The 27,672-nt window shown below is 37.4% G+C and overlaps 1 protein-coding gene and 1 pseudogene across 1 annotated transcript in view; one reads left to right on the forward strand and one right to left on the reverse strand.

Annotated features, from left to right (window-relative positions):
* Nucleotides 1-27,672, reverse strand: part of HPSE2 (heparanase 2 (inactive)) — a 666,499-nt gene that overhangs the window by 620,954 nt on the left and 17,873 nt on the right. The gene's annotated exons all lie outside the window — the stretch shown is intronic.
* On the forward strand, nt 10,123-15,029 carry LOC110147019 (small ribosomal subunit protein eS1 pseudogene; annotated as a pseudogene).

The raw sequence follows: 27,672 nt of genomic DNA on the forward strand, positions 1-27,672 counted from the left end.
ACTGAACGGAAAATATATTTGTAAATGATGTGACCAATAAGGGGTGAATATCTAAAATACATAAATAGCTTATACAACTGAATAATTAATACTGCAATCACATGGATGGATCTGGAGGGTTTCATTCTTGGTGAAATAAGTCAGGAAAAGACAAACATATAAATATATGGAATAATCTAAAAAATGAAACAAAAGAATAAACATAACAAAACAGAAAAAGGCAGATACAGAGAACAAACTAGTAGTTACCAGTGGCTAGAGGGAAAGAGGGAGAGGCAAAATAAGTATATAATAAATAAGCTACAAGTATACACTGTACAGAACAGAGAATATAGCCAATATTTTACAATAACTTTGAATTAAGTATAATCTATTAAAAAAAATTGAATCACCATTTGCAGACTTAAGATTAATATAATACTATAAATCAACTATACTGCAATTTTTTTAAAAATTAAGACTATGAAAAGACAGCTGAAAGAAAATATTTTAAAATCATATATATGATAAAATATATTAATACTACTTAATAAAAAACTAATAATCCAATTTTAAATGGTTAAAACATCTGCAGAGACATTTCATCAAAGAAGATATACAAATTTTTAGTAAGTACATGAAAAGTTGTACATCAGTAGCCATTAGGAAAATGTAAACTAAAATCACAATAAGGTACTACCCCGTGATACAAAAGACTGACAATACCAAGTGTTAACAAGGATGTAGAAAAACACGAGCCTTCATACATTGCTGGTGGGAATGTAAAATGGTACAGCTACTTCAGAAAACACTTTAGCAATTTCTTAAAATGCCAAACTTAAACCTAATGTGCATGCTAAGCTGCTTCAGTCATGTCCAACTCTTTGTGACTCTATGGACTGTAGCCCACCAGACCCCTGTGTCCATGGGATTTTCCAGGCAAGAATACTAGAGTGAGTTGCCATGCCCTCTTCCAGGGGATCTTCCCAACCCAGGGATTGAACCTGCATCTCCTGTGACTTCTGCACTGCAGGCAGATTCCATACCACTGAGCCAACAGGGAAGCCCTAAACCTACTGTACAACTCAACAAAACCACCCCTAGCATGTTCATAGCAGCATTATTCACAATAGCCAAAAGGTAAAAGTAGCTCAAGTGTCCATTGACAGATAAGTAAACAAAATGTGGTAGATATACAAAGAAATTCAGTCTTAAAAAGAAGGAAATTCTAACACATGCTACAACATGGATGAATCTTGAATACATTATACTAAATAAAATAATCCAGCTATAAAAAGACAAATACTCTGATTCTATTTGTATGAGGTACATAGGGTGGTTGCCAGAGAACTGGGAGGAGGGGAAAATGGGAAGTTATTTTTCAATGGCTATAGAGTTTCAGTTTTACAAGATTTTTAAAGAGTTCTGAAGATGAATGGTGGTGATTGTTGCACAACAATGTGAATGTACTTAAGACTATTTAATAGAACAGTTAAACATGATTAAGGTGGCAAATTTTGCCACTCACTCCAATACTTTGGCAAATTTTTTAATGTGTATTTTATCACAATTATAAATTTTTAAGTAATAAAAATATAGAAATGTAGGGTTTTTTTAAATTAAAACAAAACTTAAGTCGCCTTAAAACCTTGAGACTGCAATGCTATTGTTCTATAGCCCATGTTCAGTTTTCTCTGCAGATTGTATGAGTTTAGATATCACAACTTTGATAGAATCTTGTATGCTGCTATTAGCAGTGCCAGATCCAGAAGAATAAGGAGCAGGCCTGAAGAGCATCAGCCTACCTTTGTCACAATTCAGTCCCTCAAACATATCCAGTCTAGGACATAGGCAATAGAAGACCACAAACAGAATGCTCAAGATAGGGGACTTAGTTTGGAAGAAGAAGAAAAAGGCAAAAGAACATGAGCTTGAGGTTTATAGAAAACAATACCAAAAAACAAAAAGTAGGGCTTATTCTTACACAAACTCACCAAGGATGAGACAGACTAGAGATACTTCCTCCCCTCCTGGCTTCAAACCAGCCTCTACAAACAGCAGCAGGAAAAGAAAGATTCTATCTATTCCCTTGGAGAAGATTCACAGATGCTAGAAGAGCCTCTGTGCTAAGAGACTGGAGTCCCAAGCCAAAATATTCATTACCTCCCTCACCGCCCCCACCACTGGCTTTTCCTTTAATTTTCCTGACCTAGTCAACCACACACTTTCCTAATATTCTAGTCTCTGATCCCCACTCATCTTGGAATTCCTCTCTCTCCCTTTCCCTTCAGGTCCCTGAGTTTATCCACTTTGGCTTCAAAATGTCTTAAAGTTGTCCTCTTCTTTTCAATTCAGTTAATACCATGTATCTCATACCTAGACAACTAAATAAAAATTTTATAGGAGAAACTATTTGAGGCTATGCAATGCTATGTTTTTCTATAACCTTCTACTCAATAATTTTAGCATTCATCAGTGAATCTTGCTACAACAATCATTCCTCTGGTATTCTAATTGTGACTTCTCATTTTTCTCATTCCATCTACATTTATTAACTGGAATTCTTCTGTAAGAGAAGAGCTGTCCCTTCTCCTAATTTATGCAACTACTGTTTATATCATCATGAATTCATAGGTGTTTTATTCTTCATATCATCATATTTACCTATTTTGCTACACAAGTTGTTCCAGCTTTGGCTATTTGGAGCTCTTTCAGGTTAACTTCTGTGTCTTTCTGACATACTCCTATCAGTTTCTTAAAGCACTTCCTTACTTTTTAACACTGCAAATGTTCCAGGGTAACCTTGTATTTTCCCTGCCCCAGTTCTGGAATCATATTCTTCTCCAAAAGCCCTGTGAAGACTCTTGAAAGTCCCTTGGACAACAAGGAGATCAAACCAGTCAAGCCTATAGGAAATCAATCCTGAAAATTCATTGGAAGGACTGATGCTGAAGCTGAAGCTTTGGCCACTTGATGCGAAGAGCTGACTCATTCGGACACGACTGAGCTACTGAACAACAACTTAAAAATCAACATCTGGGCACAACATGTGCTCACTACTATTAGGACATCACTACTTCTAGGCCCTTCTCAGTAGAAGGAGATAGGAAATTCATATGTATATACAACTGATATACGCCCACATGTCCATGTTTCTTTCTGTATCTACCTACCTATATAAACATTAAAAGCCAGGAGAGGGGGGAATAGAATACATTAGTTCACACAGATGCCTCCAAATCCAATCTGATGCCAAAGGATTCATTCTAGAATTCCCATTTGTTTGTCATTTCTTTCTCTAATAGTGAGAAACCTCCTTGTCATCTACTATATTTGCTTATTTGTTCAACAGCAATTAAAAACAGCTTCAGAATTGCTATTCCACAATCGTATGAGAGGGCTTCCCAAGTGACGCTAATGGTAAAGAACCTGCCTACCAATGCAAGAGACAAGAGTTCGATCCCACGAAGATGGGCACTGCAACTCACTCCATTATTCTTGCCTGGAGAGTCCCATGGACAGAGGAGCCTGGCAGGCTACAGTCCATAGGATCACAAGGAGCTGAACATTTAGCACACGTACATTACTTCGAGAAACAAATTTATCAGCTACAGTTCGGTGGTTTTGTTCAGTACTTTTTATTATTAGCCTTGAAGAATTCAGTCAAAATAAAGTTTCTTATTAATAATCCTATCTTCTTCAAGCATTTTGTGTAGCTGTGTCATTCATTGTAATAGAGGTAAGATTCATTTGTGAATTCCATTTTTAGTTTCCCATTATCCTGGTTGATTTTTTAAAATTTGAGGACAGTAAAATTCACTCTTTGTGTTGTAACATTTCTATGAGTTTTGACAGTTGCACATATAATCAAGTATCCACTAGCACACTGCCACATAAACCAGTCTGATTACCTAAGAAGCTCCCTCATGCCACTCCTTCATTATCAATCCCTTTCTCCATTTTCACCCCTTAGCAAACTGATTTGTTGTTTTTTGATTTGGGGTTTTTGGCCCTACAGTTTATTTTTTTTCCAGAATGTCTATTAATGGAGTCATACAATATTTAGTCTTTGGAATATGTCTTCATTCACTTAGCTAAATGCATTTAGGATTCATCCATGTTGCTGTGAATCAATAGTTCATTATTCTATATTGCTGAACAGTATTCCACTGAATGGATGTACCACTGTTTATTGACCCATTCATCTACAATACAGCTTTTTCTATAGATAGAGGTTTTCAACTGACTTGGGTCAAATTTTAAGAGCAAGGCTAGACTGTCATATGATAAATGGATGTTTAGCTTTATAGGAAACTACCAAATTTTGTTCCAGAGTGGGTGTATAATTTGCATCCTCACGAATAATGTAGGAGAGTTCTTACTGTTCCACATCCTCAACTACTACACGTGGCATTGCCAGTTCTGTTTGATAAGACATTCTAATAGGTTTATAGCAGGATCTCATTGTGGTTTTAATTTCCACTCCCTAATGATAATGATGTTGAACATATTTTATATACTTATTTTCCATCTAAATATTTTCTCTGGTGAAGTATCTGCTCATATCTTTTGTCCATTTTTTAATTCAGCTTCTAACCTTCTTTAATTTTAAAAGTTTTTTGTGAGTTCTGGATATAAATCTCTTACCAAATTTGTGATTTTTAAAAATATTTGCTTCCAGTCTGTGGCTTCACTTCTTTTTACAGGGTATTTCACAGAGAAAGTTTTTAATTTTTATAGTCTAATTTATCAACTTTTTATTTTATGTATCATACTTTTGATAGTTATTTTTAAAGTTTTCACTAACTCCAAAGCCACACACATTTCTCCTACTTTTTCTTCTAGAAGTTGTGTAGGTTTTGTGTTTTATATTTAAGTATATGATCAATTTTGAGTTAATTTTTATATAAAGTATGAGGTATGTACTAAGGTTCATCTTTTCACAGAACTTCCTTCCAATTGTTCCTTCCAAAACAAATGGCACTGGAACAACTGCCTTTACACACTTGTCAAAAATAAGTTCACAACACTTGTGTGCATTTACTTTTAAGCTATCTATTCTGTTCCACTGATCTATGTGTTTTTCCTTTCACCAATACCATATTCCCTTGATAACTGTAGCTTTATAATGTCTTGAAAAATGTGAATTTCAAAGAACTTCTTCTTTTTCAGATATTTTTTGCCTATTCTAATTCCTGTGTGTGTCCATGTATAATAAGTATCATAAACTTGTCATAAATTTATATAAAGTTTATATAAATTATAATATAATATATATTACATATATATGTGTGTGCATATATACATATATATGGAATGTAGATTTACAAATGAATCCTACTCTATTACAATGAATGACACAACCACACTAAAGGCTTGGGAAGAAAAAAAAAGGAGCTGACCTAAGAAGCTTTATTTTGACTGTGCGTGTGCATATTTATATACACATACAAGCTTCCCCAGTGGCTCAGTGGTAAAGAATCTGCCTGCAATGCAGGAGATTCAGGAGAGGCAGTTTCGATCCCTGGGTTGGGAAGATTCCCTGGAGGAGGGCATGGTAACCCACTCCAGTATTCTTGCCTGGAGAATTCCATGGACAGAGGAGCCTGGTATGCTACAGTCCATAGAGTCGTAAAGAGCTGGACACTACTGAAGTGACTAAGCACCCATACACACATACACACACACACACACACACACATATCACACACACCTATAGAAGAGCTTTATTTGATTTTGTTAGGGATTAAGTTACATGTATTGATTACATATTAGAGAGAATTGATGACTTAAAAATATTGAGTCCTCTAATCCATGAACACATTATCTCTCTCTCTTCATATATTTGACTTCTTCCACCTCTGTTTTATAGTTTTCAGCATAAATATACATTTTGTTAGATTTATACCTTTGGGCGCTATTATATATGTCCTTTTTTGAAATCTCAGATTCTAATGTTCATTTTATAGAAACATAATCCACTTCTGTACATTAACATGCTATCCTACAGCCTTAGTAAACTCATTGTTAGTTCTAGGAACTTTTTATAGATTCTTTGGGTTTTTTCCAACATACATTATCATGTTATCTGCAAATAGAGACAGTTTTATGTCTACCTTTCCTGCAGCCTTGGTAAACTTATTACTAGTTCTGGGAAATTTTTAATAGATTCTTTGAGATTTCCTAAGGTAAATTATCATCATGTTACCTGCACATAGAGATAGCTTTATGTCTTCCTTTCCAGATTGAATGCTTTTTCACTGTCTTGCCATAATGCACTATGTGCAAGTATGAAGTTGAACAGGAGTGGTGAACATCTTGCCTTCTTCTCAATCTCAGATGAATAATATTCAGTCTTTCATTATTAAGAATAATATTACCATAGCATTTTTAGATGCTTTTTATCAGGTTAGAGAAGATCCTTATTCTTCCTAGTTTACTAAGAGCCTATATCATGAATGAAAGTTAAATTTTATCAAATGCTTTCTCTACATATTTTGAGATGATCAATCTGTTAAGTAAGTTATAGACTCACCATACACACCCACACATACACACACACACACAAAGCTTGTAGGAGTTTAAATTGCATTAAATTTATAAACCAAAGATATTCAGTCTTTCTACCCATGACATTTTACATCTCCATGTAATCTTCTCTTTCATTTTTCAATAAAATTTTACAATATACTCTATTTAAATTTGGCAAAACATTTCTTAGATATATTCAAAGATACTATAGCTTTTTATTTTATAAATAGTATTTTATAATATATTCTAACTTTTGTCCCTTGTTTATAAAAATGCACATGGTTTTGCTATTTGGAGCTTGAGTTCATCAATCTCAATGAACTCTCTTATTATTTCTAGCCATTTGTGTCTAGAAGTTTATAAATCACTAGGTAAACAATTACACATATGCTAATAAAAACAAGGTTGTTTATTCCTTCTTCTTGCATATTTTATTTATTTACTTTTCCTATTTGTTGAAAGACACAGAACTCCTGCATTTCTGCTTAGCTTACAACCAGAGATGCTGGCTGCCTTTGTTCTACGTTATCTTTTCAAAGGTATTTGTATATTTAACAGTCTTCCAAGAAAGCGACAATGCCTCACTTCAGAGCGAAGGGCAGGCATGCTTAAATGTCCAATGCAATAAACATAATATTCCCCTCTAGAATAAAGAACATGACTGTTTACTCCTCACTATGAATGATTCAGTTTCCCTAATCTCACAGTTGTGTGTGCATGCTCAGTCGTGTCTAACTCTTTATGACCCCATGGACTGTTACCCGCCAGGCTTCTCTGTCCATGGAACTTTCCAGGCAAGAAAACTGGATTAGGATGCCATTTCCTCCTCCAGGGGATCTCAACCCAGGGATCAAACCTGAATCTCTGGCATCTCTTGCACTGGCAGTTGGATTCTTTACCACGGCTCCACTTGGGAAGCCTAATCTAGGGTTACCCTCTTGATATATAACCCACTGCATGTTCAAGTATCACCTAGCAGTCTTCCTGTTGTTCTATGGAAATTTGAACTCAGAAAACAACACAAAACTTTGCTGATACTCTGGCCACTGCTATTGCTATAAAAAGTAAACTCCTTTTTGTCTGACACAGGAGTCTCATATCTTCTGTCAACATTCATGAAACTGGCAGGTTACCTTGTTAGCTTACAAGAAGGGTAAAATTTCAGATCCTTCAAAGTTCTTGACATCATTCTGCTGGCTAGAACCTCCAGTACAGTGGTGACCTATGGGCATTGTTGTCTTCTTCCTGATTTTAAGGAAAATGATTCTAACATTTTACCATAATATTAAGCATAATAATTGATTTAGATTCTTGGTGGATATTGTTTTTCAAGTTATGAGAAGTTGTTAAAAAAAATTCCTAACCTACCATTTAACTTGGGAAACTGCTATCTTAGTGACCTAAAAGAGCTGACACAGCTTTCAAAAGTGGTTCTCCTTGGAATTAAAAATAGGAAAGAAATCCCTAGGAGGAACTATTAGAATTTCATGTAAGACAGTTCTTCATTATGTCATGCCTCACAGAACATTTCACATTCTTAGCCTCAACCAACTAGATACCAATAGCATCCCTAGTCTTGATGACTGAACCACCCCTCTTCCCTCACCAATTTTTTCAAATGTGCTCTAGCGTTGGGGTTGGCAGTCTTTTTCTATAAAGAGCCAGAGAGCAAATATTTTAGGTTTTGTGGGCCACAAAGCCTCTGCTGCAGCTACTCAAGTTGGCTAACGTAATGCAAAAGCAGCCATAGACAATACATAAATAAATGAGCACGGCTGCACTCCAATAAAACTTGACAAAAACAAGTGGTGGTAAGATTCGGCCTGTAGGCTGTACTTCGCTGACCTCTGCTCTAGAGGGATGGGTAGAGAGTAGAATACCCTCAAATTTCACAGATAAGAGAATGGGGTCAGGGATGAAGTGATTTCCCCAACGTTTTGACTGCACAGCAGTTTGTACCAAGCAATGATTAGAACACAGGCCTCCTAACTGCTAGTGCTCTTCCCACTGGGACACCTAACAGAATAAATGACACCCTGGAAGAATCTGCCTCAGCAAGTATTTTTATCCACTTCTACTAAATGTATGCAAATATATATGGACACTTGGCAGATGTCCATGAATATTTAAGGCTCTGCTCCAGCTGTCTTCCTACTCTGTGGTGTGCAGTATTTCTCTAATTTTACATCATTCCCAGATGAAGACACCATGGTTTCATCCCAAGAATGTTCATGAAAACATGCAATACATTTGGGCTGAACGCTGAACCCAGAAGCAGAGACTTCCCACAATAACTCAGCATAAATCATTCATCTGCTAGATATTTCTAAGGACAGCCTCACAGAATTGAGCACAGCCCTGATTTTTCGTCTGTACAACAGGACTGACACCCAATCAACCTGAAGTCTATTTTCAAGTGAGAATCCTGAAGAACTGGATCTAATACTAATCTATACAAAGTATAAGAACATAGAACACCTACTTTTCATTCATCTGCAATTGCTAAGATTCCATCTATAGAGTTATTTTGTTTGGCCTGATTGATTCCTCACAAAAGTGCTAAATAAGTTGCCTCATGGCAACTAAGCCTCACGGAAGGACTATGTAATAATAAGTAGCTATTAGCAGTGATACACATAGTTTGAAGCAAAGTAATAGTTCTCAGAAAAGGACTGGGCTTGGAAAAGAAAAGCGACATAATCAGCCTTGGCCAAAACCAAGGCTTTGCTGATTTACTCAACAAATCTGAGGCTGTTTTTACCCTCACTTGATATGTTACACTTTGGGTAGAATACTGGACTACATGAACTAAAGTTCTTCCAACTCTAAGATTTAGTTAGTCTAAATTCAGGGGGGACAAAAGAGAATGCTACATCCTGGAGAAACTCTCATAGAAGATGAACTCAGGCATGAAGAAAAGACAGATGTTAGATATGGAAAGTGAAGGGAAAGGTATATGAAGCAATCAGTGTTATTAATAACTACACAAATAGCTCCTCTCTTCCTCATACCCAAACAATAAAATCCACTCAGAAGCTCTAAGATGATCCCAATATCAAGAAGTTTCTAAAGAGAACCTGCTAAGAAATGATTTGGAATTTACTGCACCAAAGTAGCAGTAATGACACCAACTAGAGCCAGTAGTCTGGCATAATTGTTGATTGAGCAGTAATAATCTTAGATGGCTATTTCTGTTGGAATCTGGTTTATTAAAATGATAGATAAGGACAGGTACCAACAATTATACTTAATGCATACTTTTTGAAGAAGTGAAGAAATATTTAGGCACTGGAATAGAGTCAGTAGCATTTTTCTTCATTTTGAGCCTGTAGAAACTAACTTAGCTTCTTTGAAAGTTGACATCCCCCATGGTATGGGTAGACTAACTAGGACTAGAATGTTTATATCCTTGACTTACATCATTTAGGTTTAAAGTTCTCCAAAGGGTAATGAGTAGTCCAAAGCTGCTAAATGTCAAAGTCAACCAGAAAACAAAACAGAATTCTAAAGAAATCAAAATAAAGGTTTAGACATCTGAACTTTTGATAAGGATTTATCAAGCATCATCAGTTCCTTGTCTAACTTGGAAGCAAACCAAATTTCCTCATGTGGATGGCTTTGGAGCCTCCTAGTGGCAGCCTCAGGGGACCTACAGAACTGGAGTCCCGGAACGGACCAGACTTTCAAGAGTGTTTGTTATCTATACTGATGATCAATTCACACAAACACATCAGCTCCTACAATGTACTCAGGGCTTCACCGGTGGCTCAGATGTTAAAGAATCTTCCTGCAAATCAGAAGACCTGGGTTTGATCCCTTGGTTGGGAAGATCCCCGGGGGAAGGAAAACGGCTGCCCACTCCAATATTCTGGCCTGGATATAGTGCTCAACACACTATATTAAACAATAGGAATTCAAAGATGAATAAATGTTTGTCCCTACCCTCAAGGAACTCACAGCCTACTACTATGTACACAGGTAAGAACAGAAGTAACTCTGAATCAATGTAATATGCACTTATAATCTGCAAAATAAAGGAAAAGGATGAATTCAGGAGTGTGTGATAAAGGGGGCTGACTTCTTAGCCAAGTCTTGACTAAAGGAAAAATAGAAGTCTATCTGATAAAGAATCCCAGGACATATATATTTTCATGCCTTTGCTAATTCTCCTTCCTCTTTGGATTATTCTACCTTTTCCATATATCATACCGAGAATACTAAGACTTGAGTACCCTTAAGGTTCTTGTTTTTTCTTCCAAGCACTGAAGAGATGTCAGAGGCTGTAAATCAGATAAGTGACTTACCTATTGAAGACTATTCACAAAAGTAATTCTGATAGTAGTATGAAAAATGTATTAAGAGAGCTGGGGAGCAGAGTCTATTAATATGTCACAGTACTCCAAGGGAAATGTGAGGGCTGGCAGCACAGCAGCAAGAAAGAGGATTTCAGAGTTAAAGACTACTACACCTATGTTAGGGGCTTCCCAGGTGGCACTAGTGGTAAAAGAACCCACCTGCCAATGCAGGAGACCCAGGTTCCATCCTTGGGTCCAGAAGATCCACTGGAGGAGGGCATGGCAACCCACTCCAGTATTCTTGCCTGGAGAATCCCAAGGACAGAGGAGCCTGGCGGGCTACAGTCCATAGAGTCACAAAGAGTCGGCCACAACTGAAGTGACTTAGCACACATGCATGCACGCATACCTGTGTTAAAGACCTAAGTTAAAGACTTCTGATATCTGATGGCCAAATGAATAAGAGAGACTAGGCTCAGAAAAGAATAAAAAATAGTTCAAAATTTTCCTTAAGAGATAAGGTAGGAAATGATGCCTTTAACCAAGATAGGGAACACAAAAGAAATCAAGGGGATGAGTAATAATGAGGAACATTAGTAACTAGTTTTATTTGAGGTACAAAATTTAGGATTTGTTTAAGAAACCCTAGGAAGTGTCTGCAAAACTCCTAACTCTGAAAAACACTATAACCATCTCAAAACAATCAACAATGATAACCACTATTAAAATGTTAGTTGTTATTCTCTCTTAGTGACATAGGGAAAAGAACAATCATTTCCATTTTCATAAATAACATCCTGAAATTGATCCAGTCTCAGAAACTTAAACTTTCATTAGACAATGAAAATTTTCCAGCAAAAGTGAACATCTTATTCCCCTTACTTTTGTCCCCTTTGCTTTATCCAAAAACATCCATCATTCAAGGAACGAGTTGAGTTCCACCTTTGCCTCGCCACAAAGCCTTATCTTACTCCTTCAGACCTTACACATTACTCTCTTAGGTTACCATATCTGAACTCTCATAGCACTTGGCACAGATAATATTCTACTACATTGTCCTTTATGATTTGCTAGAGTTTTAAGGAAATTTAGTTGTGTCTCTCCAACTATATTTAAGTTCCTTAAAGAGTAAGGCACTGGCCTACTTCTGCTCTCAGCCAGAGGCCAACTAATCCCCTAATTCACCTCCCTTATATTTTACAAATGATAAAACTGGGCCCAGACAAGCTAAATAAGCTGGGCATGGTTCACAAGTAGTTTGTGAGTCCAGGTACCCAGAGCTTTATTTCCTTAACATCTCTCTGCTTTCAGATGCCCCATAAATATTTATTTTTTAATTTTATTATTGGAATACAATTGCTTTACAATGTTGCATTAGTTTCTGCTACACAACAAAGGAAAAAAATCAGCTGTATGTACATGTATATTCCCCTCCCTTTTGAGCCTCCCTCCTACCCCCCGAAATTCCACCTCTCTCAGTCATTACAGAGCACTGAACTGAGCTCCCAGTGCTAGACCGCAGCTTCCCACTAGCTGTCTGTTTTACACATAGTATGTACATATGTCAATGTCAATCTCCTGATTCATTGAAGTACTTGTACATCATGTTTCCTTTCCTATGAGGCGTGTTTGCATCTTAACAGAATATTCAAATTCCAAAGGAGCCAAACTAATGATTATTTAACAGTGGAATTATAAACCTCCTGAAAAGCAGTCAGGAGTCTATTTGGGGACAGGGAGACATTCTGGGAAACTCAAAATCATATCACGAATTTCAGTATTCAGTTATGCTAGAATGACAGAAACCATATTAACCCCCTTACCTTGAATAACTTTTTTAAAAGGACCAAGGTACACCAAACAATGCTTTCTGACATAAAAACATAAAGCACAGGACAGTGATTCCTAAAGAAGGAAAAACAAACAAGATGAGCCCTATCATCTGCCGTCTCATACCTGGAGAGAACTTTCAGGCTTGTAGTATAAAATAGGGAACCAAAACAGAACTCAGCAGTCTTGCTGAGTTGCTGACACAGAGTTCAGAGCTAGGAAAGGCCAAGGCAACTAAAATTTGCAGCATACAGGAGAGGAGGGAGTTACACAAAGAACATGAGCTCCAGCAGTGGAGTTTTCTGACATCCGTGCATATGTGAGAAAACCACCAAGGTAAGGAAAAGAACCACCAGGAAGGAGTAAGTAAAACAATCAGCACAGGACACACAGGACCAGGAATAATTCACATTCTGGGCAATCAGACTGAAAAGACCTCATAACAGACAAGGTTTCGAGTAAGAAGGGTACAGAATAAGAAAAGTATTGCTTCAGAAAGGTATTGCTACAATAGAGAAGCCAAATTAGTCATAGACTATTCTAACAAAACTTAAAACTTGAAAAAAATCAAGCTGATCCCAAGGACCTTAACTTCATCTCTCAAAAAGACAAATAATATTTAAAGGAATATCAAATATCCAGCATCCAACAATGTAAAATTTAAAATGTCTGATATCCAGTTTAAAACTAGCACACAAATAAACAAAAAAAGATGACCCATAAGCAGCAGAAAAATCAATAAATAAAAACAGACAGAAATGACACAGATGATTAACGTAGTAGCCAAAGAAATGAAAAAATTATTTTAAAATATTGTCTATATATTTAAGAATACAAAAGAAAGCAAAGGAGTGAAAATGAGAAATATAAAAAATATAAAAAGAAACAAACTTAATTTCTAGAAATGAAAAATAGTAACTGAAATGAAAAGTACACTGAATTTAAGACACTGCAAAAAATTAATGGCATAAAATGACATACATAAGGAGGGAAAAGACTCAAGAAAATTTAATGGAGCATCACAGAGCCATCAGACAATATTAAGCATCCTACTATATGAGTAATTGGTACCAAAACAGGATGGGAGAAGGAAAAAATAATGGTCCAAACTTCTAAATTAAATGAAAACTATAAACCCATAGAAACCTAAAAAGAAGAAACAAGAATAACACACCAAAGTGTATCACAATCAAATTGCTGAAAAGCAGAGATTAAAGGAAAATCTTAAAAATAGAGCAAAAAGACACATAAGGTAGAGTAGACTTTTTGTCAAAAACAATGCAAACCAGCAAAAAACAAGTCAACACAGATTACCAAAATGAAATGCAAAGAGAAGGGGAAAAAAAGAACAACAACAACAAAGGAACAGAGAGGCCAACAGCAGTGGAACACTGTGAAATGGAATATTGTACACAAAACTAGAATCCTAGAAGGCAAAAAAAAAAAAAAAAGAACAAGAGGGCTGAAGAATAATGGCTGACAATTTTCCAAAATTAGTGACAGACAACAAACAACAAACCAAGGCCTAGATCCAACAAACTCAGGTAGCACTAAATATGATAAATAGCCCTTTTGGCTCTCTTAGCAGCACCATGGTGGTCATAAGAATAAGTGCCCTACAAAAGGAGGCAAAAAGGCAGCCATGAAGAAAGTGTTTGACCCATTTTCTAATAAAGACTGGTATGATCTGAAAGCACCAGCTAAGTTCAACATAAGAAATATTGGAAAACACTGGTCATGAGAACTCAAGGCACCAAAATCTCATCTGATGGCCTCAAGGGTTGGGTTTTTGAAGTGAGTCTTGCTGATCTGCAAAATGATGAAGTTGCATTTAGAAAATTCAAGTTAATTATTGTGGCTGTTTAGGGCAAAAACTGCCTGACTAATTTCCATGGCATGGATCTTACCTGTGACATAATGTGCTCTATAGTTAAAAAATGGCAGACCATGATTGAAGCTCACATTAATGTCAAGACTACCAATGGTTACTTGATTCATCTGTTCTGTGTGAGTTTTACACAGAAAATCACAACAACCAGACTCAGAAGACTTCTTAGGCCCAGCACCAGCAGGTGCGCCAGATCCACAAGAAGATGATGGAAATCATTACCCAAGAGGTGCAGACAAGTGACTTGGAAAAGGTGGTCAATAAACTGATTCCAGACACCATTGGAAAAGACATAGAAAAGGCTTGAAGGCTTGCCAATCTCTTTATGTGCTCTGTGATGTCTTCATTAGACAAGTAAAAATGCTAAAGAAGTTCAAGTTTAAATTGGGAAAACTCATGGAGCTAATGGTGAAATTAGTAGTTCTGGAAAAGCTACAGGGGATGAGACAGGTGCTAAAGTTGAATGAGCTGATGGATATGAGCCAGCAGTTCAAGAATCTGTTTAAAATGCAGACTTTTAATACTGACAAACAAAAGGTCTTATTTGTGATTTAAAAACAGGGTAAATAACAATAATCAAACATGCACATACACATACCTATGCATACCAAGGTCAAAATGCTAAAAAACCAAAGACAAAGAGAAAATCTAAAAAGCACTTAGGGAAAACAAAAGATACACTGCTTACAGAGGAGTAATAAGAATTACAGGGACTTCTCTGGACAGTGGTTAAAGACTCCTCACTTCTGCTGCAAGGGGCATGACTTGATTCCTGATATGGGAACTAAGATTCTGCACATGGCCTGCAGCATGGCCAAAAATAAAAAAGAAAGAACAAGAATTATAGCAAACTTCTCAACAGAAACCACGGAAGAAAATGTAATGAAACCCTATATGCAAAACAGAAAAAGAGACACAGATGTACAGAACAGACTTTTGAACTCTGTGGGAGAAGGCAAGGGTGGGATGTTCTGAGAGAACAGCATTGAAACAAGTATACTATCAAGGGTGAAACAGATCACCAGCCCAGGTTGGATGTATGAGACAAGTGCTCAGGGCTGGTACACTGGGAAGACCCAGAGGGATGGGATGGGGAGGGAAGTGGGAGGGGGGATCGGGATGGGGAACACATGTAAATCCATGGCTGATTCATGTCAATCTATGGCAAAAACCACTACAATACTGTAAAGTAATTAGCCTCCAATTAATAAAAATAAATGAAAAAAATAAATAAATAAGTGTTAAAAGAAGAAAAAAAAGGTAAACCCAGAATTTTGCACTATGCAAAAATATCCTTCAAAGGTAAAGGAAAAATAATTTTCTCAAACTCACTGACAGTATACCTACTCTTTAAGAAATGTTAAAGAAAAGTATTCAGGCAGAAGGGAAAAAAAAAAGAAAAGTGGAAGTAAAAAACAGTTGATGAGTGTCCGAAAAGAAATAAGTGAAGGTTAAAAAAATTGTTTTTCTTATTTTAGTTACTCTAAGAGATACTGAATGGTTCAAGCAAAAATAAGAACAACAGATTTCAAGCATGGCATATGTTAAAATGAAATTATGATATCAATGGCATGAGGGATGGGAGGGAAAATATGGTACTTACACCATGCATGTAACTGTGTAATATAAATTCAAAGTAGATTCTGATCATTTAAAATGCATTTTGTAAACCCTAGAACACAAAAGGCACAAATTAACTTTTAAATAAGTTGGATTTTATCAAATAAAAAACTTTTTTTTTTCATTTATTTTATTAGTTGCTTTTTTAATGCTTAGCACACTGCCTATCATGTAGTAAGTATTCAATAAATGTTACTACTATTACCAGGTACAGTATTAGGCATGCTGAAAACACATACAAAAACAAAATCATCCTTTGCCCTCACAAGGCACATGGATCATCCCAGAAACTTAAGGAAAGGATGGCTTAAAATGATTTAGCTGTGAGCTTCCTTTTGTCCTCAAGGCAAAAGTGGAACCTTAGTGATGCATACCTGAATTCATCTAATTGAAGGATGTACAACTTTATTTTTTACTGATTATTTTCTTTTACTCTTTTGACCACCCACCTTTACCAAAACTTTTACACTTCAAAAGGTACATTTTAAGAAAATGAAAAGAGAAACTCTATACAGGGGGGAAATATTTATAAAACAAATGGCTGACAAAGGATTTGTATCCAGAATATATTAAAACTCTCACAACTTAGTACAAGAAAAACAACCCATTTAAAAATAAAACACTGAAACAGAAATTTCACCAAAGAAAATATATAAGGCAAATAACTATAGAGACAGTGTTCAATATCATTAGTCATTAGGGAAATGAAAACATGAGTTATCACTCTACATTCACTAGAATTTGTTCTTCTTTAGGCATCAGAAAATTAGGGATACCAAGGGAACATTTCATGCAAAGATGGGCTGCATAAAGGACACAAATGGTATGGACCTAACAGAAGCAGAAGATATTAAAAAGAGGTGGCAAGAATACACAGAAGAATTATACAAAAAAAGATCTTCACGGCCCAGATAATCATGACGGTGTGATCACTCACCTAGAGCCAGACATCCTGGAATGCAAAGTCAAGTGGGCCTTAGGAAGCATCAATATGAACAAAGCTAGTGGAGGTGATGGAATTCCAGTTGAGCTATTTCAAATCCTGAAAGATGATGCTGTGAAAGTGCTGCACTCAATATGCCAGCAAATTTGGAAAACTCAGCAGTGGCCACAGGACTGGAAAAGGTCAGTTTTCATTCTAATCCCAAAGAAAGTCAATGCCAAAGAATGTTCAAACTACTGCACAATTGCACTCATCTCACACGCTAGCAAAATAATGCTCAAAATTCTCTAAGCCAGGCTTCAACAGTATGTGAACCATGAACTTCCAGATGTTAAAGCTTGTTTTAGAAAAGGCAGAGGAACCATAGACCAAATTGCCAACATCCACTGGATCATAAAAAAAGCAAGAGAATTCCAGAAAAAATCTACTTCTGCTTTATTGACCATGCCAAAGCCTTTGACTGTATGGATCACAGCAAACTGTGGAAAATTCTTAAAGAGACTGGAATACCAGAACACCTGACCTGCCTCTTGAGAAATCTGTATGCAGGTCAGGAAGCAAAAGTTAGAATTGGACATGGAACAACAGACTGGTTCCAAATAGGGAAAGGAGTACGTCAAGGCTATATATTGTCACCCTGCTTATTTAACTTACATGCGGAGTACATCATGAGAAACAGTGGGCGGGATGAAGCACAAGCTGGAATCAAGATTGCTGGGAGAAATATCAATAACTTCAGATGTGCAGATGACACCACCCTTATGGCAGAAAATGAAGAAGAACTAAAGAGCCTCTTGATGACAGTAAAAAGGAGAGTGAAAATGTTGGCTTAAAGCTCAACATTCAGAAAACTAAGATCATGGCATCCAGCCCCATCACTTCATGACAAATAGACGTGGAGACAATGGAAACGGTGACAGATTTTATTTTGAGGGGCTCCAAAATCACTGCAGGTGGTGACTGCCGCCATGAAATTTAAAAACACCTGTTCCTTGGAAGAAATTAATGAACAACCTAGACAGCTTATTAAAAAGCAAAGACATTACTTTGCCAACAAAGGTCTGTCTAGTCAAAGCTATGGTTTTTCCAGTAGTCATGTATGGATATGAGAGTTGCACTATAAACAAAGTTGAGTGCCGAAGAACTGATGCTTTTGAACTGTGGTGTTGGAGAAGACTCTTGAGAGTCCATGGGACTGCAAAGAGATCCAACCAGTCCATCCTAAAGGAAATCAATCCTGAATATTCATTGGAAGGACTGATGCCGAAGCTGAAACTCCAATACTTTGGCCACCTGATTCAAAGAACTGACTCATTGGAAAAGACCCTGATGCTGGGAAAGACTAAAGGAAGGAGAAGGGGACGACAGAGGATGAGATGGTTGGATGGCATCACCAACTCAATGGACATGAGTTTGAGTAAACTCTGGGAGTGGGTGATGGACAGGGAGGCCGGGCGTGTTGCAGTTTATGGGGTCACAAGGAGTCGAACATGACTGAGTAACTGAACTGAACTGAGTTGTTAAGTTGGTATCTGACTATTCTGCTACCCCACTGACTGTAGCCCATCAGGCTCCTCTGTCCATAGGATTTCCCTGGCAAGAATACTGGAGTGGATTGTCATTTCCTCCTCCAGGGCATCTTCCTGAACCAGGGATCAAACCTATGTCTCCAGCATTGGCAGGGCAGACTCCGTACCACTGCGCCACCAGAGAACACAAAGAGTACAATACATTGGTAAAGGGCACCGGTTCTTATCTCCTACTGCTTCAGAACTTTAGACAAGAGAAGGCTTAACAAAGCCAATGCAGTAACAAAATTTTAGGAGTAAACTCAGGATTCAAATAGAACATGTAAGGATTAGTAAATCTAGCATAGAAAAAGAGCTATTGCACAAGTGAAATGATTTGTTTAAATAGTTTTGGAATATTGAAATGAAATTTCATTTGCAGAGAAAATAAGTTATCCTTGGAAAAAGGCCCTGAATTCCTTACAGGTTAATATGGACTAGCCTCTCCTCATAGCTTCTCAATCCTCAGGCAAACTGAAAACTCCACGCTCCCTTCTCTCTCCAAGAGTCCCATTCCCCCACATGACTTTTCCTCCTTTTAACAAAACAAGAGACATCTAACTTTCCTGACACATGCAGCTGGCACCAAAGCAAACCAAGCTGTGGGGTGGCTGACCCAAAATTACTGATGAATGTTCAAAGTAAACACATTTTCAGCCAATCTGGAATGGTATATTTCTAAGAGGACAGAGAGCTCTTAAAATTAACTAACTCATCTGGACAAACTGTCCATCCAATGGAAGTTTTTCAATAATGAATATCAGACCATAGATCTTCCTGCAGCTGAGCTTGTTTATCATTCAAGGAGTCTGCTTCTGCATGTCTCATGGATAGCTTCATGATTTTTATTTTCACTGGCTTCTGGCTTCTTATATTTATATAAACAGGCCAAGAAGGCAAAACACATGAGAGCAAGTTTAAATGGTAGACTCTTCATTCCTTCAAAGGCAGAGACACGTACCTTTCCTTTTCTACATGTCAGATAGACAATTGAGGAAGAAAAGATACATGTTTGGGAAAAGAGAGGCCCTTGTTTAAAAAGCATTAACTTACTAAAGTGGTTTTTCTTATTGTGTGGAAATCCTAATCAAGTGCTCTCTGTCGCAATGTCAAGATTGTCAAGTAGGGCCTATACATAAAACAATACCAAACCGAAATTAAGAGTGGATTTGCAGCTTAAACTAACTAAACCAGTATTCTGAAAGAACTCAATTGATGATACATATAACCAATTCCTATCAAGCGTGATTTTTTTCTGTTTTGTTTTCCTGTTTATTTTTATTTATGTAGAAAATAATCTTCTTCTAAATGAGCTCTAACTGTGGCTCTAAAGGGAGAGGCATATCTTTTTTGAGATAGAGGAAAACCCTTTAAATACCCTAGGAATGTCCTACCTTGCTTTCAATAGATTGACCACACTGAATAATGGGGAGTTCTCACTGTTCTTAGTCAGAGGAGGCCCAAGAGATGCTCTGTCCAGCTTAGGAAGCAAAAAAGGGTGCCGCCAACCCTCTGTGAACTACCCTACGTTGATGCTTCTGTTGCCCCACATGTATCTCCCCTACTGCTTGCCTCCCAATGGATGTTTTCGAACTTAATTCACACAGAGTCCTTTCTGCCACAGATCATTTTATGTGGCAATCATGTATTGACTCATGTAAAAGAAGAGAGTAAATACCATTTGTTATTAATCTACTATGTATTGGGCAGGAAACTGACCACATGGGTCACAACTTGTCTAACTCAACTGAACTGTGAGCAATGCCATGTAGGGCCATCCAAGAAGGACAGGTCATGGTGGAGACTTCTGGAAAAATGTGGTCCACTGGAGAAAGGAAGTGCAAACCACTTCATTCTTGCCTTGAGAACCCCATGAACAGTAAGAAAAGGCAAAAATATATGACACTGAAAGATGAACTCCTCTGGCTGGTAGTTCCCAATATGCTATAGGAGAAGAGCTGAGAAATAGCTCTAGAAAGAATGAAGAGACTGAGGCAAAGTGGAAACAAAGCCCAGTTGTAGATGTGTCTGGTGTAGAAAGTAAAGTCCGATGCTGTAAGAACAATATTGCACAGGAACCTGGAATGTTCAGTCCATGAAACAAGGTAAACTGGAAGTGGTCAAACAGGAGATGGCAAGAATGAACATTGACATTTTAGGAATCAGTGAACTAAAATGGACTGGAACGGGAAAATTTAACTCAGATGACCATTATATCTACTACTGTGGGCAAAATCCCTTAGAAGAAATGGAGTAGCCTTCACAGTCAACAAAAGAGTATGAAATGCAGCACTTGGGTTCAGTCTCAAAAATGACAGAATGATCTCTGTTTGTTGCAAAGGCAAACCATTCAATATCATAGGAATCCAAGTCTATGCCCCAACCACTAATGCGAAGGAAGCTGAAGTCAAACAGTTCTATGAGGACCTACAAGACCTTCTAGAACTAACATTAAAAAAATAGGAGGTGGGAGGGGGGACCGGGATGGGGAATACATGTAAATCCATGGCTAATTCATTTCAATGTATGACAAAAACCACTGCAATGCTGTAAAGTAATTAGCCTCCAACTAATAAAAATAAATGGAAAAGAAAAAAATATATATGTTCTTTTCATCATAGGGGACTGGAATGCAAAAGTAAGAAGTCAAGACATACCTGGAGTAACACGCAAATTTGGCCTTGGAGTACAAAATGAAGCAGGGCAAAGGCTAACAGAGTTTTGCCAAGAGAACACACCGGTCATAGCAAACATCTTCTTCCAACAACACAAGAGACGACTCTACACAGAGATATCACCAGATGGTCAATAGAAAAATCAGATTGATTATATTCTTTGCAGCCAAAGCAGGAGAAGCTCTATATAGTCAGCAGAAATAAGACCGGGAGCTGAGTGTGACTCAGATCATGAGCTCCTTATTGAAAAACTCAAACTTCAATTGGAAAAAGGAGGGAAAACCACTAGACCATTCAGCTATGACCTAAATCAAATTCCTTACAGTGGAAGTCACAAACAGATTCAAGGGATGACATCTGAGAGTGCCTAAAGAACTATGGATGGAGGTTTGTAACACAGTACAGGAGGTGGTGATCAAAACCATCCCCAAGAAAAAGAAAGGCAAAATGGGTATCTGAGGAGGCATTACAAATAGCTGAAAAAAGAAGAAAAGTGAAAAGCAAAGGAGAAAAGGAAAAATACACACATCTGAATGCAGAATTCCAAAGAATAGCAAGGAGAGATAAGAAAGCCTTCCTAAGTGAACAGCACAAAGAAAAAGAGGAAAACAATAGAATGGGAAAGACTACCAATCTCTTCAAGAAAATTAGAGATACCAAGGGAACATTTCATGCAAACATGGGTGCAATAAAGGACACAAATGGTATGGACCTAACAGAAGCAGGAGATATTAAGAAAGGGTGGCAAGAATACACAGAAGAACTGTACAAAAAAGATCTAATGACCCAGATAACTAGGATGGTGTGATCACACACCTACATCTTGGAGTCAGACATCTTGGAGTACAAAGTCAGGTGGGTCTTACGGAACATTACTACAAAGCTAGTGGAGGTGATGGAATTTCAGTTGAGCTATTTCAAATCCTAAAAGGTGATGCTGTAAAAGTGCTGCACCTCAGATGTCAGCAAATTTGGAAAACTCAGCAGTGGCCACAGGACTGGAAAAGGTCAGTTTTCATTCCAGTCCCAGAGAAGGGCAATGCCAAAGAATGTTCGACTTACCGCGCAATTGCACTCATCTCACATGCTAGCAAAGTAGGGCTCAAAATTCTCCAAGTTAGGCTTCAACAATACCTGAACCAAGAAGTTCCAGATGTTCAAGCTGGATTTAGAAAAGGCAGAGGAACCAGAGATCAAATTGCCAACATCCGCTGGATCATAGAAAAAGCAAGAGAATTGCAGAAAAACATATACTTCTGTGTCACTGACTATGCTAAAGCTTTTGACTGTATGGATCACAACAAACTGTGGAAAATTCTTAAAGAGATGGGTACCAGACCACCTTACTTGGCTCCTGAGAAACCTGGATGCAGGTCAAGAAACAACAGTTAGAACTGGACATGGAACAATGGACTGACTGATTCCAAATTGGGAAAGGAGGGTGTCAAGGCTCTGTAGTGTCACCCTGTTTATTTAACTTATATGCAAAGTACATCATGTGAAATGGCAGGCTGTACGAATAACAAGCTGGAATCAAGATTGCCAGGAGAAATATCAATAACCTCAGATATGCAGATGACACCACCTTAATGCCAGAAAGTGAAAAGGAAGAACTAAAGAATCTTGCTGAAGGTGAAACAGGAGAGTGAAAAACCTAGCTTAAAACTCAACATTCAGAAAACGAAGATTATGGCATCCGGCCCCATCACTTCATGGGAAACAGATGGGAAAAAATGGAAATAGTAGCAGATTTTTCTTGGGCTCCAAAATTACTGAGGATGGAGACTGCAGCCATGAAATTTAAAAGACACTTGCTCCTTGGAAGAAAAGCTATGACAAACCTAGACAGTGCATTAAAAATCAAAGACATCACTATTCTGACCAAGATCCATATAGTCAAAGCTATGATTTTTCCAGCAGTCATGTACAGATATGAGAGTTCGACCATAAAGAAGGCTGAACACCAAAGAATTTATGCTTTTGAACTGTGGTGCTGGAGAATACTCTTGAGAGTTCTTTGGACAGCAAGGAGATCAGATCAGTCAATCCTAAAGTAAATCAATCCGGAATACACATTGGAAGAAGTGATGCTTGAAAGTGAAGCTCCAATACTTTGGACACCTGATAAGAAGACCTGACTCACTGGTAAAGACCCTGATGCTGGGGATTTAGGGCAAGAGAAGAAGGGGACACCAGAGAATGAGATGGTTAGATGGTATCAGTGACTCAATAGACATGAGTTTGAGCAAACTCTGGGAGACAGTGAAGGACAGAGAAGCCTGGTATGCTACAGTCTATAAAGATGCAAAGAGTTGGACAAGACTGAATGACTGGTAACAACAACAACAACAACAAAGACAGCATGAGATCAACCCTCTTAAAATTTTAAGCACAATATCCTCAAGATTCATACATGCTGTTGCATATGGCAGAATTTCTTTCCTTTTTAAGGCTGAATAATATTCCATTGTGTGTACATACCACATACCACATTTTCTTTATCCATTTGTCCATCAATGGACATTTAGGTTTTTTCCATATCTAGACTATTGTGTTATAATGAACATGGGAGTGCAAATACCTCTGAGATCCTGATTTCAATTCTTTTTGATAAATACCCAGAACTGGAATTGCTGGAAGGTATGACAGTTCTTTGTTTACAGTTCTTTATACTATTTTCCAGCTATAGCAGCTGCAGTGCCTTACATTCCCACCAACAGTACACAAGGGTTCCAATTTCTCTATATCATCACTTGTCATATTCTATTTCTTTGATAATAACTATCCTAACAGGTATGACATGATATCTCACTGTGGTTTTGATCTGCATCTCTCTGATAATTAGTAATGTTAAGCATCTTTTCATAGATCTGCTGGCCATTTGTATATATTCTATAGAGAAATGTTTTTCCAAGTCCTTTGCCTAGAATCGAGATTGCCAGGAGAAATATCAATAACCTCAGATATGCAGATGATACCACCCTTATGACAGAAAGTGAAGAGAAACTAAACAGCCTCTTGCTGAAGGTGAAAGAGGAAGAGTGTAAAAGATGGTTTAAAACTCAACATTTAAAAAACTAAGATCATGGCATACAGTCCCATTACTTCATGCAAATAGATGGGGAAACAATGGAAACAGTGACAGACTTTATTTTCTTGGGCTCCAAAATCACTGCAGATGGTGATGGCAGTCCTGCAATTAAAAGAAACTTGCTCCTTGGAAGAAAAGCTACAACAAACCTAGAGAGCATATTAAAAAGCAGAGACAATACTTTGCCAACAAAGGTCCATCTAGTCAAAGCTATGGTTTTTCCAGGAGTCGTGTATGGATGTGAGAGTTGGATCATAAGGAAAGTTGAGCACCAAAGAACTGATGTTTTTGAACTTGCAGTGTTGGATAAGACTCTTGAGAGTCCCTTGGACAGCAAGGAGATCCAACCAGTCCATCCTAAAGTAAATCAATCCTGAATATTCACTGGAAGGACTGATGCTGAAGCTGAAGCTCCAATACTTTGGCCACCTGATGCACTCCTTAGAAAAGACTCTGATGCTGGGAAAGATTGAAGGCAGGAGGACGAGGAGACGACAGAGGACGAGATGATTGGATGACATCACCAACCCAACAGACATAAGTTTGAGCAAGTTCTGGGAGCTGGTGAAGGACAGGGAAGTCTGGCATGCTGTAGTCCATGGGGTCCCAAAGACCGTGAATGACTGAACTGAACTGAACTTGCCAAGTTTTCAATTGCATTATTTGTTTTCTTGCTATTAAGTGAGGACTTCTTTTATATTTTTGGATATTAACCCTTTGTCAGATAGACGGTTTGTAAATATTTTCTCCTATGGTACAGGTTGTCTTTTTACCCTGTTGTTTCCTTTGCTCTGCAGAAACTTCTTAGTTTAATGTAGTCCCACTTGTCTTTTATTTCACTACCTGTACTTTTACCAACAAAATCATTGCTAAGATCAATTTCACAAAGCTTTTCCCCTATGTTTCCTTCTAGATAATTTACAGTTTCAGGTCTTACTTTGAAGTTTCTAACCCATTTTGAGTTTATTTTGTTCACAGTATAAGGGTCCAATTGTGTTCTTTTGCATATGAATAGAGGATATCCAGTTTTCTCAACACCATATATTAAAGAGATTATCATTTCCCCGTTGTGTATTCTTGGCACCCTGCTTGAAGATCAGTTGTCTGTATATGCATAGACTATGAGAATTAAATAAAATAGTAGATAAAATGTGGGTACAATGTCTGATTCACATTAAATGCTTAATACAAGTCATCAGTAAAAAAAAAATAGCTATATGATGATGACAACAACATGAAGATAAGATGATGACAATTAACAGAGCCATCCACTCACTTACCTAGTCCCTATTTATAAGCAAGAATATAAAACTGTAAGATGACAGGGCAGTTTTAGGAGTGCATATTAGCTACAGGAAAGATTTTCCCCCTATATGTTAGCTAGATTCATAACTGTCACACAGATATGAAATACAAAAGGGTTTTCTTCCCATGTACTAATACTTAGAAAAGATTTTTAACCCCATCCTTAACAATCCAACTGTCTGACTTTAATTGACTTTTGAAAGAAAAGGCCGGAAAAGAAAGAAGTGAAAAGGGAGATTATTTCTACTTGAACTGACAGCCAAAAACCTGCTTTATACTGACTAAATTTAAAAAAATTAAGTTTGGCTCATGCCAGTGTTATTAATCCCTCAGTTTGTAAGCTCTGTTTGATCCCAATGAATCTCTTTTTAAAAAAGAGTCTCCCTTTCATGTTAGAACTGGAGCACAAAGTAATTGCAGAGGATACCATCCATATCAAATCAATTACCATGTCCTGTCAATTTTCCCTTCGTAATGACTCCCCAACTATTCCTTTTCTTTCCCACTGCTGCTTTACTAATGTAATCTGCCCACATCTCCCTCCTGGATATTCTCGCTAGTCTCTCCTTGGTCCCTCTGCAGCTAGGAATCTACCACTGTTCTGTTCTGTGAGGAGCTATGAAATAAATATTCCTAAAATATCACATATAATTTTCTTAATCACAATATTTCCTTGATTGTTATGTAAAGAATAAAACCAAACCCCTTTACTTAACTCTCAAGTTAATTCTCAGATCATCTTGCACAGTCTGATCCCCAATCCCAATTTCATCTTTCAAGGAATGCCTTTTACAACTGGTTCCCAAATGGCTTTGGTATATTGGAAATGGCATTGGTTCAATGGCACATAATCATTATCTGTAGTTCATCAATTCCCAAATATTAAGCTGTTACAGAAAAACAAAAAAGATAAAAAGAGTAATATTCCTTTGTTTCCAAATACTCCTGACCACAACTAAAAACCCAAGAAAAGGATCCAAGGTTAATGTTAACGTTAAAAAAATCCACCCTATATTTCTTCAGTCTCAAGAAAATTTTACTTCTCAAACTATGCTCACAGTTATTTCCAGACCTCTTCTAACTTCCACGAAACCAAGACTGTCAAAGGATGAGCATGCAACTGGTGTCTATGATGGTAATTCATCAGTCTTCCAATGTCATCAAAATTTCACAATGCTCACTTCATGCCCTCACCACGGCCCCCTTCTTTACTAGTAAAGCAAATGCAACTACTTGGGGGGGCAAGTCAGGGACTGGGAGCAGCCGAGTAAATCAACTGCCAGGCCGGGACCAAAATCCAAGAATTCTATTCCCGCCTCATATCCAGTTACTAGGAGTTGTCCATTTGGCTTTTAGTCTGTTTTTAGTCTCTCCTTGTATTTTTTTTTTCCTTCTGAATAAACAAGCTTGTCTAATACAAGACTCTCAAGATGTGAGGGCTCCTTCTTCACATGGAAGCAGCAACTCCTAAAGATCTCTATTTTCTGCATGTGAATATTTCATTAGATTAGATTCGTGAATTCTCTGTAGACTCTGGGATTCTTTTGGTTAATGGTGATTGCAAACACAGATCCAGAAACAACCACTGGAACGACAACTACCTTCAAGGTACGTGAATTAAAGACCTTTGTCTTCAATTTTTATGGATTCCAGATCACCACAAGCTAACTCATTCATTATTTCTTCAACATTTATCAAGCACCTACTATGTGCCAGGCCTGTGCTTAGCACAGGGCATATAATGATTTTTAAAAACACCTCCACACACTCAAGGGCAGAGATACCAAGGAACAGAGGTCTACTCTAAGGTGAAATATGGAGTGAGTCCTTAGGCATTATTATTTTATAGTAAGAAGATCAGTAGTCCCTCTCTGGCTTTTAAATGCTGCAAAGGTATATTAAGACAGGAGTTCAAAACAAGTAAGCAAGCATTTTGACCACCCACAA

This window comes from Odocoileus virginianus, chromosome 7 (genome assembly GCF_023699985.2).
Source record: "Odocoileus virginianus isolate 20LAN1187 ecotype Illinois chromosome 7, Ovbor_1.2, whole genome shotgun sequence".
Lineage (NCBI taxonomy): Eukaryota > Metazoa > Chordata > Mammalia > Artiodactyla > Cervidae > Odocoileus > Odocoileus virginianus.